General features: G+C 43.6%; 1 long non-coding RNA gene across 1 annotated transcript in view; it reads left to right on the top strand.

The window, feature by feature from the left end:
- The window catches only part of LOC113597651 (uncharacterized), a 149,468-nt gene extending 137,801 nt beyond the window's left edge, over window positions 1-11,667 (top strand). The window contains exons 4-5 of the long non-coding RNA XR_008289825.1: window positions 2,366-2,618; window positions 8,567-11,667. This is a non-coding gene — a long non-coding RNA (uncharacterized LOC113597651). The remainder of the gene's footprint in view (window positions 1-2,365; window positions 2,619-8,566) is intronic.
- The last annotated feature ends 5,604 nt before the right edge of the window (window positions 11,668-17,271 follow it).

Below are 17,271 nucleotides of genomic sequence, written 5' to 3'. Positions count from 1 at the left end.
CTCTTACATTTTTAAAAAATGTTTATTTAGTTTTGAGAGAGAGAGAGGGAGACGGAGGCAGAGAGAGGGAGACAGAGGATCTGAAGCAGACTCTGTGCTGAGAGCAGAGAGCCCGACGCGGGGCTCAAACTTACGAAACACGAGGGCATGACCTGAGCCGAAGTCTGGCACTTAACTGACTGAGCCACCCAGGCGCCCCTGTATATATGTAATCTCTACACCCAATGTGGGGCTTGATCTCACGACCCCAAGATCAAGAATCGCATGCTCTCCTTACTGAGCCAGCCAGGTGCCCCACATTTAGGTCTTTAATCCATTTTGAGTTTATTTTTGTGTTGGTATAAGAAAGTGGTCCAGTGGTTTCATTCTTTTGCATGTTGCTGTCCAGTTTAAGCCAACACCATTTATTAAAGAGACTGTCTTTCCCCCATTTTATATTCCTGCCTCCATTGTCACAGATTAATTGATCATATAAGCACATGGTTACTTTTGGAATCTCGATTCTGTTTCATTGAGCTATGTGTCTATCTCGTGCCAGTGCCATAGTGTTTTGATTACTATAGCTTTGTAGTATAGCTTGATGTCTCGCATTGTGATCCCTCCGGGTTTATTTTTCTTTCTCAAGATTGCTTTGGCTATTAGGAGACTTTTTGGTTCCATACAAATTTTAGGGTTATGTGTTCTAGTTCTGTGAAGAATACAGTTGGTATTTTGATAGGTTTTGCCTTGAATCTGTAGATTGCTTTGGGTAGTATGGACATTTTAACAATATTTTTCCAATCCATGAGCATGGTATATGTTTCCCTTTGCTTGTGTGATCTTGCTCTTTCACCAGTGTCTTATAGTTTTAAGAATGCAGTTTTAAGAATTCCTTGGTTAAATTTATTCCTAAGTATTTTATTCCTTTTTTTAAATTTTTTTAATTTTTATTTATTATTGAGACAGAGAAAGAGTATGAGCATGGGAGGGGCAGAGAGAGGGGGAAACACAGACTCTGAAGCAGGCTCCAGGCGCTGAGCTGTCAGCACAGACCCTGACGTGGGGCTCAAACTCACGAGCTGTGAGATCACGACCTGAGCTGAAGTCAGCCGCCCGACCGACTGAGCCACCCAGGCGCCCCAAACACTATGCTGCTTTAAATTGCAGCTTCACTCCACGAGGCTCAAAGCTCAGTAGACCCCTGATTTAACCATTACTGCATTGTATGGAACATATATTATCAAATCAGAGTGTCTTAGAAATCTGAATATGAATGAGTCTTGGCTGAATACCCTTATTTGGCTTATTTGAAAGGCCTTATAAAATGCGTTGGTGTTCTTGGACCCAATGTAAGTTGTAATGAGTCTAAGAATCTAAAGAGTCATTACCATAGAGCTCCAGAATAAAATAAATCTTTCTGTTGTTGTTGTTATTGCTACATTTTGCCTCTATCTTTGATGTGATGCTTTTCAAGTGGAACAGAGACTATTGATGGGATGCAAGCAAATGGAGACTATCATGTTTCAACATCTAAAAATTTCCCAGCTGCTAGTGATTCACATTTATGTCCTAAATAATTCCATATATTGCTTGGAGATTTAGAAGGTTTGGGGGTGGGTGGGGTTGTTTCCCCTGGAGAGATGCTCAGTTTGTATAATAACAGTGTTGGTCTCTAGAATTTTTAGGGGGTTGGCGGGTGTTGTGACTTTCTCTATGGTAGTCAGATTTTGGACATTAGCTGCCTGAAGCAATACTTTTCTTGGCCTTTCTTTTAGAACACAGAAGGGGAATCATTATTTTTTGTTATTTGGAAGTAGATGAAGGAATGATATTTTAAGTCATTTGGGAGGATGCTTAGGGTAAGAATATGTAAACCCTCTTTAGGAGAAGACCTCGACAAAGTAATTTCAGGTTAGCTTGCATAACCCAGAATCTAAAATGTTATAGTTGTCTGCACAGCTAACCCTCAGATTTACAGAGATCTATTCCCACACTTTTTTAAGTTACATGTTTGGAATTTGGCCTTTGGTTTCCTGCAGAAATAAGGCTATATTTGATTAGGGTTCAAGGTGGGCCTACAAAAATGCCACTTCACCCACAGCGTGACTGAAATATCGTTACGACTGTGATTTTAAACTTTATTTCTTTTAAGCTTTGTAAAGTACATTTAAACATACAAAATCCCTTCAAAAGATACCCAACACTCAGGATCCTAACCAGCCTGGCCCGTATTTGGGAACTCAGCTGGCATGTTGTCCATTGCTTAATCCCCCTCAAAAGCGCTGCTAGAAATTGGCAAGGAAGCCACCGGAAGGAATGATGTTTCCTGTACCTCAAGGTCCAATAACACTCTGGATGCCTCTGTTTCTACTTTTCTACATCTCAGGGATCAAGCAGCACCTCTCACCAAGAAGAAGGGAAAGAATGAGGTGGATTGTGGTAGCAGGAGTGCGTAGCATATCTGACGTCAGCTAGCCGCCCAAAGAGCCAGATGGAGCCCTAGCTGGCAGCAACGGGGAGCAGGGAAGCTGGCTTCTTTCAATCAGTCATGCTGTGGAGTGCAGTGAGGACACCTCTCCCAAAGCTGCCGGAGCTGCAAGCCTGCCCCAGCAAGATGAGAGGGAAGTCGGGAAGGCCAGGTAAGTTCATTGAAATAGCAATCGGCTGGCGAAATCCAGACTGGGCAACTATTAGTGAAATAGCCTGGGGGTTTCAACAGGTAATTCTAAGGAGAAGAGGAATGGAGGGGGAACTGAAGATTAAAAGAGACGTGAAAGAGGGGCGCCAGGATGGCTCAGTCGGTTAAGCGTCTGGCTCTTGATGCTGGCTTGGGTCATGATCTCACGGTCCGTGTGAGATCGATCCCGGGGTCGGACTCTTTGATGACAGTGTGGAGGCTGCTTGGGATTCTCTCTCTCTCTCTCTCTCTCTCTCTCTCTCTCTCTCTCTCCCTCTCTCTCTCAAAATGAATAAATAAACATTAAAAAAAAAGAGACGTGGAAGACATATGTAATTTTTTAAATGGGCAAGACTAAGATAGGGTGTCTAGGGATGCACATACAGGTGGGAAAACTTATTTAAGAAAAGCAAGCAAGTGATGGCTATAAAAGTCTAGACTATAGTTATGTATGAGTAAAGGAGGGGCTTGTGATCTGGCCGCTGCACACATGGAAGGGGTTCCCGGGGTGACTGCAAAGATCTATTTCTTGACCTGATGATGGTTACGAGAGTGTTGCTTTATGTGAATTCATTAAGCCGTGCGTCTGTGTGGTGTTCTTTATCTGTTTTACTTTATAATAAAAAGCATTAAAAAATAGAAGAAGGTCATATCCATGGAATCAAAGCACTGAGCCGACACCTGGGGACTGACCTGGTTGTAGAAGCTTTTAAAAAGCATTCCCATCAGAGCAGGGGTCGAGTGGAGCAGAGAAGGAAGAGATGGCTGGGGTGGGCCAGCAGTGACAAACAAGGAGAGGACTCAAGGCTTGGAGAGAATGGGAGCACTTGCTAAGTAATTTGCAGGCTGCATCTACTATTCCTTATTTAGGGAACCGAGATTGAGGGTGCTTGTAATGGTGCTGCCCCAGAAACAAGTGTTTCACATGTTTTTGTTCCATTTCAAAACAAGGATAATGTCACCAACCTGCCCCAGGATGTTATGAATTAGCAAAAATACATGGTCTGATATTTAGTCTAAATTTTAGCAGTATGGGTCAAATTAACACAAGATTTCTAGGTCAAGAAACACCTAATAAGATGGCAAGAAGTTAAAAACAGGCAGCCTGGGGGGCACCAGGGGGCTCAGTCAGTTAAGCATCTGACTCTTGATTTCGGCTCAGGTCATGATCTTTCAGGTTCATGAGTTCGAGCCCTGCGTAACTGAGGGCTCCATAACTGAGGGTGTAGCCTGCTTGGGATTTTCTCTCTCCCTCTCTCTGCCCCTCTCCCGCTTGAGCACATATGCTCTCTCTCTCAAATAAATAAACATTAAAAAAAAAAAAAAGAAAGAAAGCCTGGGAGCAGGCAAGAAACAGGGTGCAAGTAGGTACTTAGCAATATGGAGTGAGGACCCAGCAGGTGCATTGGAATTCGAGGTCAGGACCCTAATCTTAGGAATATTTTAAGAATCAAGCAGAGCCCCTGTTTCAGAGCAACTCTGGCAATAGGTACGTTAGTCAGATAGAAAAGTAGTCACAGGGCCTAAAGCAGTCAACCAATAATTGAATGTGGTGTATGAGTCACACACAATGTTCTATCAGGATCAGTGGCCAGGTTGACTGTATGCAGTCATGTGAGTTATGGAACTCGGGCTCCTCAATTTCCCCTTAATGGATAAACAGGAGCTGTTCTAGAGCAGTGGGCTGCCTGAATCTACAGGAGTGGGGTTGGGACAGTCACGTGGCTTCAGCTGTGAGAATTGCTTTGCTCTTTCACTCCTTGAATATAAATCAAACACTTTTCATAAGTAGTTTTTTTTTTTTTTTTTTGTAGAGATTCGATCAGATTTGGGTTCACTTTTTAAGTTAAGAATCCCTCATGGGTGGTGTCCTTTTTTTTGTTTTTGTTTTTAGAGAGAGAGAGAGAGAGAGAATCTTAAGCAGCCTAGTGTGGAGCCCAACTTGAGGCTCCATCTCACAACATGAGATCATGACCTGAGCCCTAATGGAGAGTCAGACACTCAACCGACTGAGCCAAGCAGGTGCCCCAAGGTGTTCTTGATCCTTCATTGCATCTTTCCATCAGGAGGCCTATAATGTCTGGTGTCTTACTTTTTATGATATTAAGATTGATGAGGGGCACCTGGGTGGCTCAGTCGGTTAAGCATCCAGCTTTGGCTCAGGTCATGATCTCACACTTCATGAGTTCGAGCCCCACGTCATGCTCTATGCTGACAGCTCAGAGCCTGGAGCCTACTTCGGATTCTGTGTCTCCCTCTCGGTCTGCCCCTCCCCTGCTCACACTCTGTCTCTTTCTCTCATTAATAAATAAACATTAAAAAAAAAGATTGATGAGTGGGGTTCAGATGGTGTCAGGCTGAATTTTGCATTCTAGCATCCTATTATCCTTTAAGCTGATGATTTTAGCAGTCACTGATGATCACTGCCTAGGTCCACTCTGTCATTAGAAGGAGGAGACTTGATTTTCCAATGCCATCATTTCTTCTGCATTAGCTAGAAGTCTATATAGAAGAGATTTCCCTCATCAACTTTGTGTCTATCTTGAAATGTAGGCAAGGTAGGACAACTGTGTGATTTTTGCCTTCTAGATCAATTTTCAGAATGATTTTGGTGTTCAAGGGTGACTAATGTTTTTATCAGCTCATTATGAGTTCAGGGATTTTTATATATTGGATGTGTCTCAATATATCAGTGATTTTTCACTTTGATACCCAAATTGTCCCTTATTAGACCCCTTTAAAGTTGACTCATGAGGCTTTTTTTTTTAAGTTTATTTTTGACAGAGAGAGAGAGAGAGAGAGAGAGAGAGAGAGAGAGAGAATGAGTGGGGGAGGGGCAGAGAGAAGGAGACACAGAATCTGAAGCAGGCTCCAGCTCTGAGCTGTCAGCACAGAGCCCGATGCGGGGCTGGAACTCACGGACCACGAGATCAGGACCTGAGCTGAAGTCAGATGCTGAACCGACTGAGCCACCCAGGCGCTCCGCTTCTTCTTCTTCTTCTTTTTTTTCTTTAACTGTTTATTTATTTACTTTTGAGAGACAGAGCATGAGTGGGGCAGGTGCAGAGAGAGAGGGAGACACAGAATCCAAAGCCAGCTCCAGGCTCCCAGCTGTCAGCACAGAGCCCAATGCAGGCTCAAACCCACGAACCGTGAGATCATGACCTGAGCCAAAGTCAGACACTTAACCGATTGCGCCACCCAGGTGCCCCATGAGGCATCTTGGCATAACCATAGTAGTTGTTGAGAGTTTCCTTGCTTTCCTGCACAAGAAGACCTCCCTGGCTCATCTCATACAGGCCCTTGCCCCAGACCTGGAGTCAGAGATTTCTCTAAAGAATCCTATTTTATTTAGTGGGGGATGATCTTCAGTAATTATAATTTGTGGCAGGGAACTGATTGCTATTAGGTGGTCATTGCTTCTCGGACTTTTCAGTGGTCAGGGCGAATAATAACCTTTTTGTTTAAAAAAACCCTGAATTTAGGGGCACCTGGGTGGCTCAGTCGGTTAAGTGTTCGAGTTTGGCTCAGGTCAAGATCTCAGAGTTCATGAGTTTGAGCCCCCACTTTGGATCCTCTGTCCCCCTCTCTCGCAGCCCCTCCCCAGCTTGATCTCGTGCGCGTGCTCTCCCTCCCTCCCCCCCCTCTCTCTCTCTCTCTCAAAAATAAATAAACATTAAAAAAAATTCCTTTGGAGGGGTGTCTGGGTGGCTCAGTCAGTTGAGCATCTGGCTTTTGATTTTGGCTCAGGTCATGATCTCACGATTCCAGAGTTCAAGTCCACATTGGCCTCTCTGTTGTCAGTGCAGAGCCCGCTTCAGATCCTCTGTTTCCTGCTTTCCCTGCCCCTCCCCTCTCAAAAATAAATAAACACTGGGGCGCCTGGGTGGCTCAGTTGGTTGAGCCTCCGACTTCAGCTCAGGTCATGATCTCATGGTCTGTGAGTTCGAGCCCCGTGTTGGGCTCTGTGCCGACAGCTCAGAGCCTGGAGCCTGCTTCGGATTCTGTGTCTCCCTCTCTCTCTGCCCCTCCCCCGTTCATGCTCTGTCTTTCTCTGTCTCAAAAATAAATAAACATTAAAAAAAATAAACATAAACAAAAACTCTGAATTTGTAGTGATATTTCCAATTTAAATTGAACATGGCAGGTTTTTGCCTAACTTCAAATTTCTCCACGTATTTCCATTCTCTTATTTTGAACATCTTGGTTCTTAACAGCATTAACACAGTCACCTATGATATAACTTCCTATAAAAATAAAAATAACACTATTATCATTAACAAAACTGTTGAATGCAGTTTAGAATGTCTTTGTAGTTCTCTCTGTCCTGAGAATATATCCAATTTGGGATGTACAGTCAAAATTCTGTGGTTTTTTTTTTTTTAATTTTTTTAACGTTTATTTATTTTTGAGACAGAGAGAGACAGAGCATGAACAGGGGGAGGGTCAGAGAGAGAGGGAGACACAGAATCTGAAACAGGCTCCAGGCTCTGAACTGTCAGCACAGAGCCCGACGCGGGGCTCGAACTCATGGACCGTAGATCATGACCCGAGCCAAAGTCGGACGCTTAACCGACTGAGCCACCCAGGCGCCCCCAAAATTCTGTGTTTTTAAAGTCAAGTTGAAATAATTCTTTTCTCCATATCATTTTGTCACAAATTTAGTATAAAGGTCAGTCCATTTGTTTCCTTCCATCTGCTTTCTATTTTTAGGGATTTTTTTTCTTTTTGATTAGTTTTGTTCAAAAGTCAAAGTATATAACAAAGTATATTTAAAGAAGCCTCAAGATCATGCCTGTCTCCTCCACCCTGTCCCCTTCCTTGCACTATAGATGGAAGCGCCTTTATTAGTTATTGTTTATTTTTCTCTTGTATCATTTTGAAACTATAAGTAAATGTGGGGGTGCATATATGTTTCCCTTTAGATTGGGCTACTAAAAAGGTGCCATATTACAAGCATTGTTTTACTCTTGCTTTTTTTCCCCAGTGATAGATCCTGTTGATATACCATCTCAGTATATAGAAGTCTTTCTCATTTTTTCATTTTTTTAAATAGCTGAATAATACCCTTTGGTGAATGTACCGTAGTTTCTTTCAGCAGTTCCCAACTGGTGGACATTTGAGTTGTGTCCAGTGTTTTGCTACTACCAATGATGCTCCATTAAATGGCCTTGTACATATACCATTTTGGTTTTGTCGGTGTATCTTTGTAATAATCATGGATGTAATTATTATTGTTTCTTAATGTTTATTTATTTATTTTGAGAGAGTGAGCAAGGGAGAGGCAGAGAGAGGGGGAGACAGAGAATCCCAAGCCGGCTCTGCACTGTCAGATGCGGGGCTCGAACTCACCAACCTGGGAGATCCTGAGCTGAGCTGAAACCAAGTCGGACGCTTAACTGACTGAGCCCTGCGGGCGCCCAACACGGATACGATTATTAATGCGAGCTTCAGTTGAGCAAGACTATTTCCATATCCTAGTGGCTGGTCAATAATGAGAGCTCTTTGCTAATCTAGTGTTGATGAATGCTATAACAGGAATAATCCTGAAGATAACGGAAATACACACAAGTCACATGTAACTCACTGTCTCGATTTTCTGCACTTTCAAGTTTGTAGTTTGACTATCCAAGGAGTTTTCAAAATGATACTTACCTTCCCCCTGCAATTAGGGTAGACTGCTGCTACATGACAGAAGTATCTTGGCTTTGTTCTCAAGGTCCAAGCCTCAAAACATGGGCAACTTGGGGAAACTTCTCAGAGCCTGTCTCCTTATCTGTAAATTGAAAGGGATGGGTTGGGTGATTTCTAAATCTCTGTCTCTAACTTCCGTGAGTCTAACTTCTATTAGTCTAAACAATTTCCGAATTGCTTTCAGTTTCCTCTGACTGCCTTTTTGTTTTTTTTAAGTTTATTTTATTTTTAGTAATCTCTACACCGCATGTAAAGCTCGCACTCAGAACCCTAAGATCAAGAGTCACGTGCTCTACTGACCGAGCCAGCTGGGCGCCCCTGACTGCCTCTTTTATTTCCTCTTGGTAAGAGAGAAGAATGAGCTATGGTTTTTTCCTAGGCTGAAGGCATATAATACTTAAGAGTTCTCGCTAACTGGAAAGAAAAACTAGAAAAGAAAAGCCATTTTACATGTTATTCTGACCGAAGAGTGAAAATCCTCATGCTTATCAGTTTTTGTTATTTTGCTTTGTTTTGTTTTATAGCTGCTGGCTAGGTATTACTTGAATCCGTATTTGTTTGACTTGATAATTTATTTACTTATCCAACAAATATTTGTCAAAAGTCTTCTATGTGCCAGACACCATTTGGTTATTATTGGCTTTGCTGCTTTGGTTGTTTTTTGTTTTTAGCGGTAGCTTGGGCTCTAAATCTGTTTTCCATCTTTCTTTCTTTCTTTCTTTCTTTCTTTCTTTCTTTTCTTTCTTTCTTTCTTTCTTTCTTTTTTTTTTTTTTTTTGGAGCTTCCAATTATAAATTCAAACAATTCTCAGAACAGAAACTTCTATATAACAAATTTAAGCAATTTTCTTGACTAAACTCTAAACCAGATTGATCATATTACTTTAGTAGGTGGAAGTTATTTACTGAGTCTCATTCATTTTGAGTTAACTGACCAATAAAATTAAAAGCAAAAAAGAGCCTGACTTAGAGTTGACATTTTTTTTGTTTGGTTTTGCTAAGTTAAGATGTTAAAAAGAGGCAACTGCGACCACGAGATTAAAAAGAAACATTTCAGTTTCTAGAACAGATTAGAAAGAAAATATTCATAAGAAACTTATAATAAGAGAAATTCTTTCAAATTGAATGGAAGTTTAGAGTCACAAAACATTCTCTGTATTATCCTTTCTTTTTCTTTTCATTTTGCCGTGGACTTGTATAAACACTGTCAGGAACCAGTCCCAATGTATGGACTGGTATTTGGGAGTCACCATTTTAGGACTGGAACTTTATTTTATTCTGACTTGTATTCCCATTGTGCTAAGGCTCCAAGAAATAATCATCAAATTCAATTGAAGTCTATCTTTGGAGTTCATGTGTTTTAACAAAAGCCTTATTGTTTTGACTGAGGAGGGGGTGTGTTATGCTGTGAAGGACACTGATGAAGGAAAAATGGCTTTGTACACAGTTAAGTATTTGTAGCCCCGATTTTACAGATGATGAAAGAGACACAGAAAGGTTGAGTGAGTCAAGAAAACGGACAAGAATAGAACAAGACTCTGGACTTTGAGGACCACTTAGCCACTCAACTACACTCAGAAATAAGAACAGATTAACTGGCATTGAAAAAAATTTTTTTCTATAATGTTTATTTATTTTTGAGAGACAGAGCACGAGTGGGGGAGGGGCAGAGAGAGAGGGAGACACAGAATCCAAAGCAGGCTCCAAGTTCCCAGCTGTTAGCACAGAGCTGGATGTGGGGCTCAAACCCACGAACCATGAGATCATGAACCGAGCCGCAGTCACTGCCCAACTGACTGAGCCACCCAGGTGCCCTAAGGTTAACTGTGATTTTTTTTTTCACCAGCTTTGACTAAGTCATTACCTTAATGACCCAGTAAGACTTTTCTAGCAAATATGCACAGTTTTATACCCTGGTCTCAGGCTGAAATTCACTTTATCTGTGTTTACACTTGGCCGTGGAATAAATTTACATTTTGCTCCAGCGTGCTAGAAGAAAGTGAATTTTTTTTTTTTCTTTTTTAAGTAGGCTTCACGCCCAGGGTAGAGCCCAGTTCAGGACTTGAACCCATGACCCTGAGATCAAGACCGGAGCCGAGATCAAGAGTCAGACGCTCAACTGACTGAGCCACCTAGGCGCCCCAGGGATTGTCAATGTTGGCAAGATTTTCTAAAGATTTTGTGTATGTCGTGTGTCCAAAGCCATTTTTAAATCATCAGTGGAGTCACAGAGAAATTTTTGCTTTGTTTAATTTTATTTTTTGGTGTAAAAATACTGAGAATCTGAGAGAGAAGCCATATTACACCTCATTCATATTATTGTAAGTCATCTCATACTATTCTCTCTAGTCCTAATCATCCTGTGAGGTTAAATTTTATCTCACTGTTTGGAAGGAAAAAGGCATGGCTTAGAAAGGTAAAATTTCAAGTGATCCTGGAGGACCACAGGGCTGTCGGTAAATATAGTTGTTAGGCAATGACCACAACTCTGTAAGCCTGGCTCTAGTCATCAAGATGTGGTCCCTTTAAGACTTAGGAGAGGCTACCAGAGAAGACCTGAGCTGAAAACCTGGCCAAGATCCACAGACCTTGTTGACACAACCTCACTTCTCCGGAGAGGTCCTTGAGGCTGTTTTGTGTGGCTGGGCTCCTGCCTTGCTATGGTTTCCACTTCCTTGGCTCCTTGTGTGTCTGTTGTAGCCCTGACCCCACATTTCCAGAACCAGACTGCTTGATCAAATAAGGGGTGCTTATTCGGTTTATGTTCATGGTCTGTCTCACTCCCCAAGTACATTCACCCTTTCTTTTTTATCTAAATTCCTCTGACACGAATCTCAGTCCGTGTGGCCTAGCAGGCACCAGTCATGGCTCGCTTTTGCTCATGTCTGCTCGAGAATCTTCTGTTGCCATCTTGACTGTAAACCTTTCTGTTCAGTCTCACCTCTTCAAGTTCTGTTTCAAGCTGTATAGTTTCCAGTAGTTTGGGGGTTAGAAGTGATTATATAGCTTATATTTGTTCGCCGACATTTATTCATTCGCATCCATTTATTCCAAATATATTCACTGGGTGTCTACTATTAGCCACCGTGGTAGGCACTGACAATAAAGCAGTGAACAAGACAGTCATGGTCCCTGTTCTCATGGAACTTAGAATTTACCAAGAGAGATGTTCATTAATGTAATAATCACACTAATGAATATATAAGTATGAACTGAGACAAATGCTCTGAAGGAAAGGAACATGTTTTTATGAAATCATATGAAAAAGTAATTTTACCTTGACTAGGGGTGGGATTGGGATCAGGAAAGGCCTCCCTTAGGAAATGATCCTTTAGGGGCGCCCGGGTGGCTCAGTCGGTGGAGCGTCTGACTCCTGATTTGGGCTCAGGTCATGAGATCAAGCCATGTGTTGGGCTCCATGCTGGATATGGATTCTGCTTAGGATTCTTTTTTTTTTTTTTTTAATGTTTATTTATTTATTTTTGAGAGAGAGAGAACGAGTGCAACTGGGGGAGGGGGAGAGAGAGGGAGAGAGAGAATCCAAGGCAGGCAGGGCAAAGCCCGACGCGGGGCTCAAACCCACGAACCGCGAGATCCTGACCTGAGCCAAAGTCGGACGCTTAACTGACTGAGCCACCCAGGCGCCCCGAGCCTGCTTAGGATCCTCTCTCTTTGTCTCTTGCTCATGCTCTCCCCCACCTCTAAAAAAAAAAAAAAAGGAATGAGCCTTTAGCTGAGATTGGCCCTTGCCGTTATGAATAGAGGAGGCAGGGGGTGTGTTGGGGCCCATTAGAGATGACTGGCAGACTGGGGGCCTCAGCTTCCCATGGCCTGTTCCCTCCTGGGACTGAGTGGGGATCCTAAGGCAGATTTCCACCCGGGAGATATGTGGACTGCTCTGTTTGGCCTCCTTTGACATGCGGAAGCTTTGTTAAATCGCGTGGTAGTCTAGACCACTTCCGTTCAGCCTTCTCTCCTCTCTCCCTGAGTCAGGGTCGGGCTTTTGCTACAGCTCCCTTCCTCTCTTCTGATACACAGTCATTTCTCCTGTGAAAACCTTGCCATGTTTCATTCCGTCTTGACACGTGCTTCTTGGAGGACCTCAGATAACGCAAGCAGAGTGGGGGTTCAAATCGCAGGAAACAGTCTTTATTTCCTGGGCCTAGATTTGACTTGCATGCATTGGAAAGAAGACTCAAAGCCGTGAGCCTTCAAAACACTAATTGTTGCTGGGTGTGTATTCAAGACCAGGAGTGAAGTCAAGAGGGGAGATGAGGTAGATGTTGGGGGCTAGCGGCAAGTCCTGCCATGCCCTTCTGCCGTCCACAAGCTGGGGGAAAGGTCTCTGAGCAGGGGTCTTGGGGACACTATTTTGTTTTTGTTTTTGTTCTTAATTTTTTTAATGTTTGTTTGTTTGTTTATTTATTTATTTATTTATTTTTTTTTAACGTTGATTTATTTTTGAGACAGAGAGACACAGAGCATGAGCAGGGGAGGGGCAGAGAGAGAGGGAGACACAGAATCCGAAACAGGCTCCAGGCTCCGAGCCGTCAGCACAGGGCCCGACGCGGGGCTCGAACTCACGGACCGCGAAATCATGACCCGAGCCGAAGTCGGACGCTTAACCGACCGAGCCACCCAGGCGCCCCAATGTTTATTTATTTTTGAAAGAGAGGGAGAGAGGGAGAGAGACAGAGCGTGAGCGGGGGAGGGGGAGAGAGAGAGAGGGAGACACCGAATCCGAAGCAAGCTCTGGGCTCTGAGCTGTCGGCACGGAGCCCGACGCGGGGCTCCAACTCCCGCGCTGTGAGATCATGACCTGAGCCGAAGTCAGTCGCCCAACCGACTGAGCCACCCAGGCGCCCCCTGTTTTGTTTTTAATTTGAGAGAGAGAGAGAGAGTGAGAGCAAGCAGGGAGGGGGTGGGGTTTGGGGGAAAGACAGAGGGAGAGAGAGAATCTCAAGCAGGCTCCACACTCAGTGTGGCACCAGACATGGGGCTGGATCCCATGACCCTGGGGTCATGACCTGAGGCGAAATCAAGAGTTGGACTCTCCACTGACTCAGCCACCCAGGCGCCCCCGGGGACACTTATCTTTATTTCCCACCATCCTGTTTTGCTGCCTCTGGGCTGTTAGCCTGGCTACAGTTTTCACTCTTTTGCTCCAGACAGTTGCTGCAATTACCAAGTGAGGAACTATGGGTAACACAGTAGAGAACTTAGAGTACACTTTCCCGGAGATCATCTCATTCAGCCAGGGCCTGTCTTCCAGCTTCCTCAAATCTCGCCAGTCTTGGTTTGGGCCTTTCCACAAGCTCTTTGCCCTATTTTTCTCATCTCCCTAAATCTGAAATAGTTTCTTTTCCACACCTAATGAAAATGCCCTTCTGTTTTCAACTCTATTTGCAGGGGCAGTGAGTATTCTAGAAAGACTCAGACCACGGGGTGCCTGGCTGGCTCAGTAGATAGAGCATGTGAGCCTTGATCTTGGGGCTGTGAGTTCGAGCCCCACATTGGGTGTGGAGACTGCTTAAAAATAAGATCTTAAAAACAAAACAAAACAAAACAAAGAGTCAGACCAGAGGTGGAATCTCAGCTGCACCACTTCCTACATGTGAGACTTTGGGCAAGTTACTTAATGATAAGCTTCAATTTTCTTATTATAGAACAGAGATAATGACACCTGCCTCCCAGGATACATGTCAGGATTAAATGACCTAGGATATATGAAGGGACCTAGTACACAGTAGATATGGAAAATGCTAGATCCCTTTAAGCTCCCATACCTCCTTTCCTCTTGTCCGTCTTAACTCCTTACTTCCCCGGATGCCTGGTCCCCACAGCAGATTTCCCTTTCCCCAGACAATGAGGGCCTTGAAAGACCTATTTATGGGGTGCCTGGGGGGCTCAGTTGGTCAGGTCACGGTTCGTGAGTTCGGGCCCCACATCAGACTCTGTCTGTGCTGGCAGCTCAGAGCCTGGAGCCTGCTTCGGATTCTGTGTCTCCTTCTCTCTCTAACCCTCCCCAACTTGTGCTCTGTGTGTGTCTCTCTCTCAAAACTAAATAATAAACATTAAACATTTTTTTAAAATACATAAATAAAATTCCACATCCCATTTATCCAGCGACAAATAAGTCCTTTCTTTCATTCATTATCTTTTCTTATTCTGGACTTCGGTACATTCAAAAGTCAAACAAAAAGTTCCAGCTCGTCATAGAGACGTGGGGCTTACAGCACCACAGGAGGAAAAAATGAAAAACTATGGACTAGACTCCACTCGTTTATCCATTCATTCATTCACCAAATGTTTCTTGACTGTCTATTATGTCTCCACCGTATGAGGCAGAAGTGTTTCAAGGCTCGTTTTTCAAGGGTGGATCTTAGCCTAGAACAGGGAGCAATATAAAATGGGAAACATCAAGGTTCCCAAATCTCCTGGGCCACATCTCATTAGAAGGATTGTCCTACTGGTAGATCGCTCCCTCCTTAGGCCCTGGTGTCCCATCAGGTTGGGGAGGTCTGCTGTTAACCTACAGCTTTTCCATTTTCCAGCTGCGTAGCCTTGGGCAAGTTCCTGACCTTTGAAGACACTGGGTTTTTTTCACTTGTAACATAGAGTGATTACAGATGTTTTCCCCAAAATGTCCTCACGAGGATTAAGTGACCTGACTCCTATAAAGTGCTTAGTACAATGCCTGGCATATCACAAGTACCCAATATCTGTCCCCTTACACCTGCATTATCACTGCCATTATTACTCAGGTTAAGTGAGCCTGACAGCTCGCAGGCCCAGATGTTATACGTTCACACCATTTTCCCCTTTCTTTGGAGAAGGATAGGGGTGACAAATATGAATGCCAACTTTGCCACTTAGTAGCTGTGAGCCTTTGGTACGTCGTTCAATATTGCTAGACCGCAATGGTCAGATCTGTAAAATGAGGAGACTAATGGTCCCTATTTCACAAGACTGTTGGGAACATTACATGAGATAATTGGGGAAAGGCACTTAGCCTGGTTCCTAGAAGAACATAGTGAACACGCATTAGAAGTTAGCCATTAGCAGGACAAAGTTTGCTTCCTCACATCTCTTGCACTGCCTTTCTGTCTTCTGTTTCTGGGGTGGGGCTCTGTTTAGAGGAAGTTGAAAATAATTGCTCGCAAGAACCATCTCTTTAATTCCTAGAAAGACCTCCTTTCTACTTTATTATGTAGGCAATTATATCGCCTTTGACTAAATCTCCCCATTTCAAACTACACCCTGGGCTTCGGCTTTTATCCCCAGAGGATCCCTAACGGTGTTTTACGAAGCAGGAGAACAGCATAGCCCTCCTCCTAACATACGCACGCCCATGCATACGCTCCCCAGGTAAATTCTGCTGTCGCCTCCTCCGTGTGGATTCTATCATGTTTAGAAAGCAATTTTCCTTTCCTGCAATACAGTGGGTCAGTAAATAAGAGATTTCATGCATTGGTTTCCGACCAAGAGGCCTCACTGGCTACACTGTGTGTCCTCTCCACCTCCAGCAATTTCAATCTAGAAGTGCCTCTGACCTATTAATGTCAAATGCAATGTGCTCAGCCTCCAACAGCCTCTGCCAGCCTGTGCGAGGACACTTTGGCCTACAGGTGCACGAATGCCATTCTGATCCTCAGAAACCTTTGAGTCAGCCTGTGCAGGGAGAGGGGAGAGAAATGTGTGTGTGGTGGGGGGGTGGGGCGGGGTGGGGAAGGGCAGAAATCAACGGAATTATAAAGCACATCCTTGCCAGGTTATAAGAAACATTAAACTAAACAGCCTGTACAGTCCATTTGCTGAAAAGACATTTAATTATTTCAGCGAGAACTAGTTAGAGATGAGAGCTCATAAAATAAACAAAGAGACACTAGCATTTGATTTTAATGCCTTTCTATTTTGCCACAGGCCACAATTTAATTAAAATTCTGAATAGAAATTTTAAGACGACACATTCTCCTCCCTAGCAGCCAGACAATAGAGATAAAACATACCCAGTATCTTCCTGGAATTTTTGGACGCTTTAACGAAATGCCCAAAGTGAGGCGGTCTTTGCCAGCTGCCCCCACCCCCACCCCCACCCCCACCCCCGATGGACGGGAGATGTTTGCAATCCTTAGGCTTGATGTTTTCAATCCGGGCCAAGTGCCCACAGGTCATAGAAACTTTGCCATTTTAGAGAAAAAGGCAGAACCGATTATTGAAAAGCTGATCAAAAGAGGCGGAGGCTAGCGTGGGTGTTGGGGAGAGTCGTGGTTTTATTGATGTGATTTCATTGGTAGAGCAAATGAGGTGCAATTGGTAGAGCAATTCTGAATCAGAATTAAGGAATTCTGGGTTGTAGCCCTGGCTGTAATAGTTCAAAATGTATTGTAACCCTGTCATTAGTTCCACTTTGCCATCTGTGAAATGGGATGGGCTAGGCTGGTAGTCCTTGAAGGCCTCTCCAGCTGTGAGAGCCCATGTCTTTGATATAGGAAGATAAATATGGCCTTAGAATAGAAATGGCCACAAATTCAACTCGTTTGGAAATCGTTGGTAGTTCTTCCAACCGTGTTGATCAGGTTCCAGAAGGAATTACATAAATCGACACATCTATTTTTTGTTAATATCTAGTTGCTAGAGAAATGCCGGGCTCATAGTAGGTGTTCAATAAAAATTTATTGGCTGAGCATATATGACTTTTCTATGAGTATTTTAACTCTTTTTTTTTTAGCAGGGTTTTTTTTTTTTAATTATTTTTTTAATGTTTATTTTTGACAGAGAGGGAGAGAGGGAGAGAGGGAAAGAGAGAGAGAACGAGCATGCACGAGCAGGGGAGGGCAGAGAGAGGTGGGGCAGAGGATCCAAAGCAGGCTCTAAGCCGACAGCAGAGAGCCTGATGCAGGGCTCAGACTCACGAACCGT

This window comes from Acinonyx jubatus, chromosome X (assembly GCF_027475565.1).
Source record: "Acinonyx jubatus isolate Ajub_Pintada_27869175 chromosome X, VMU_Ajub_asm_v1.0, whole genome shotgun sequence".
Lineage (NCBI taxonomy): Eukaryota > Metazoa > Chordata > Mammalia > Carnivora > Felidae > Acinonyx > Acinonyx jubatus.
The sequence above is the reverse complement of the archived record's forward strand: the minus strand, read 5'-3'. Positions and strand labels throughout refer to the sequence as shown.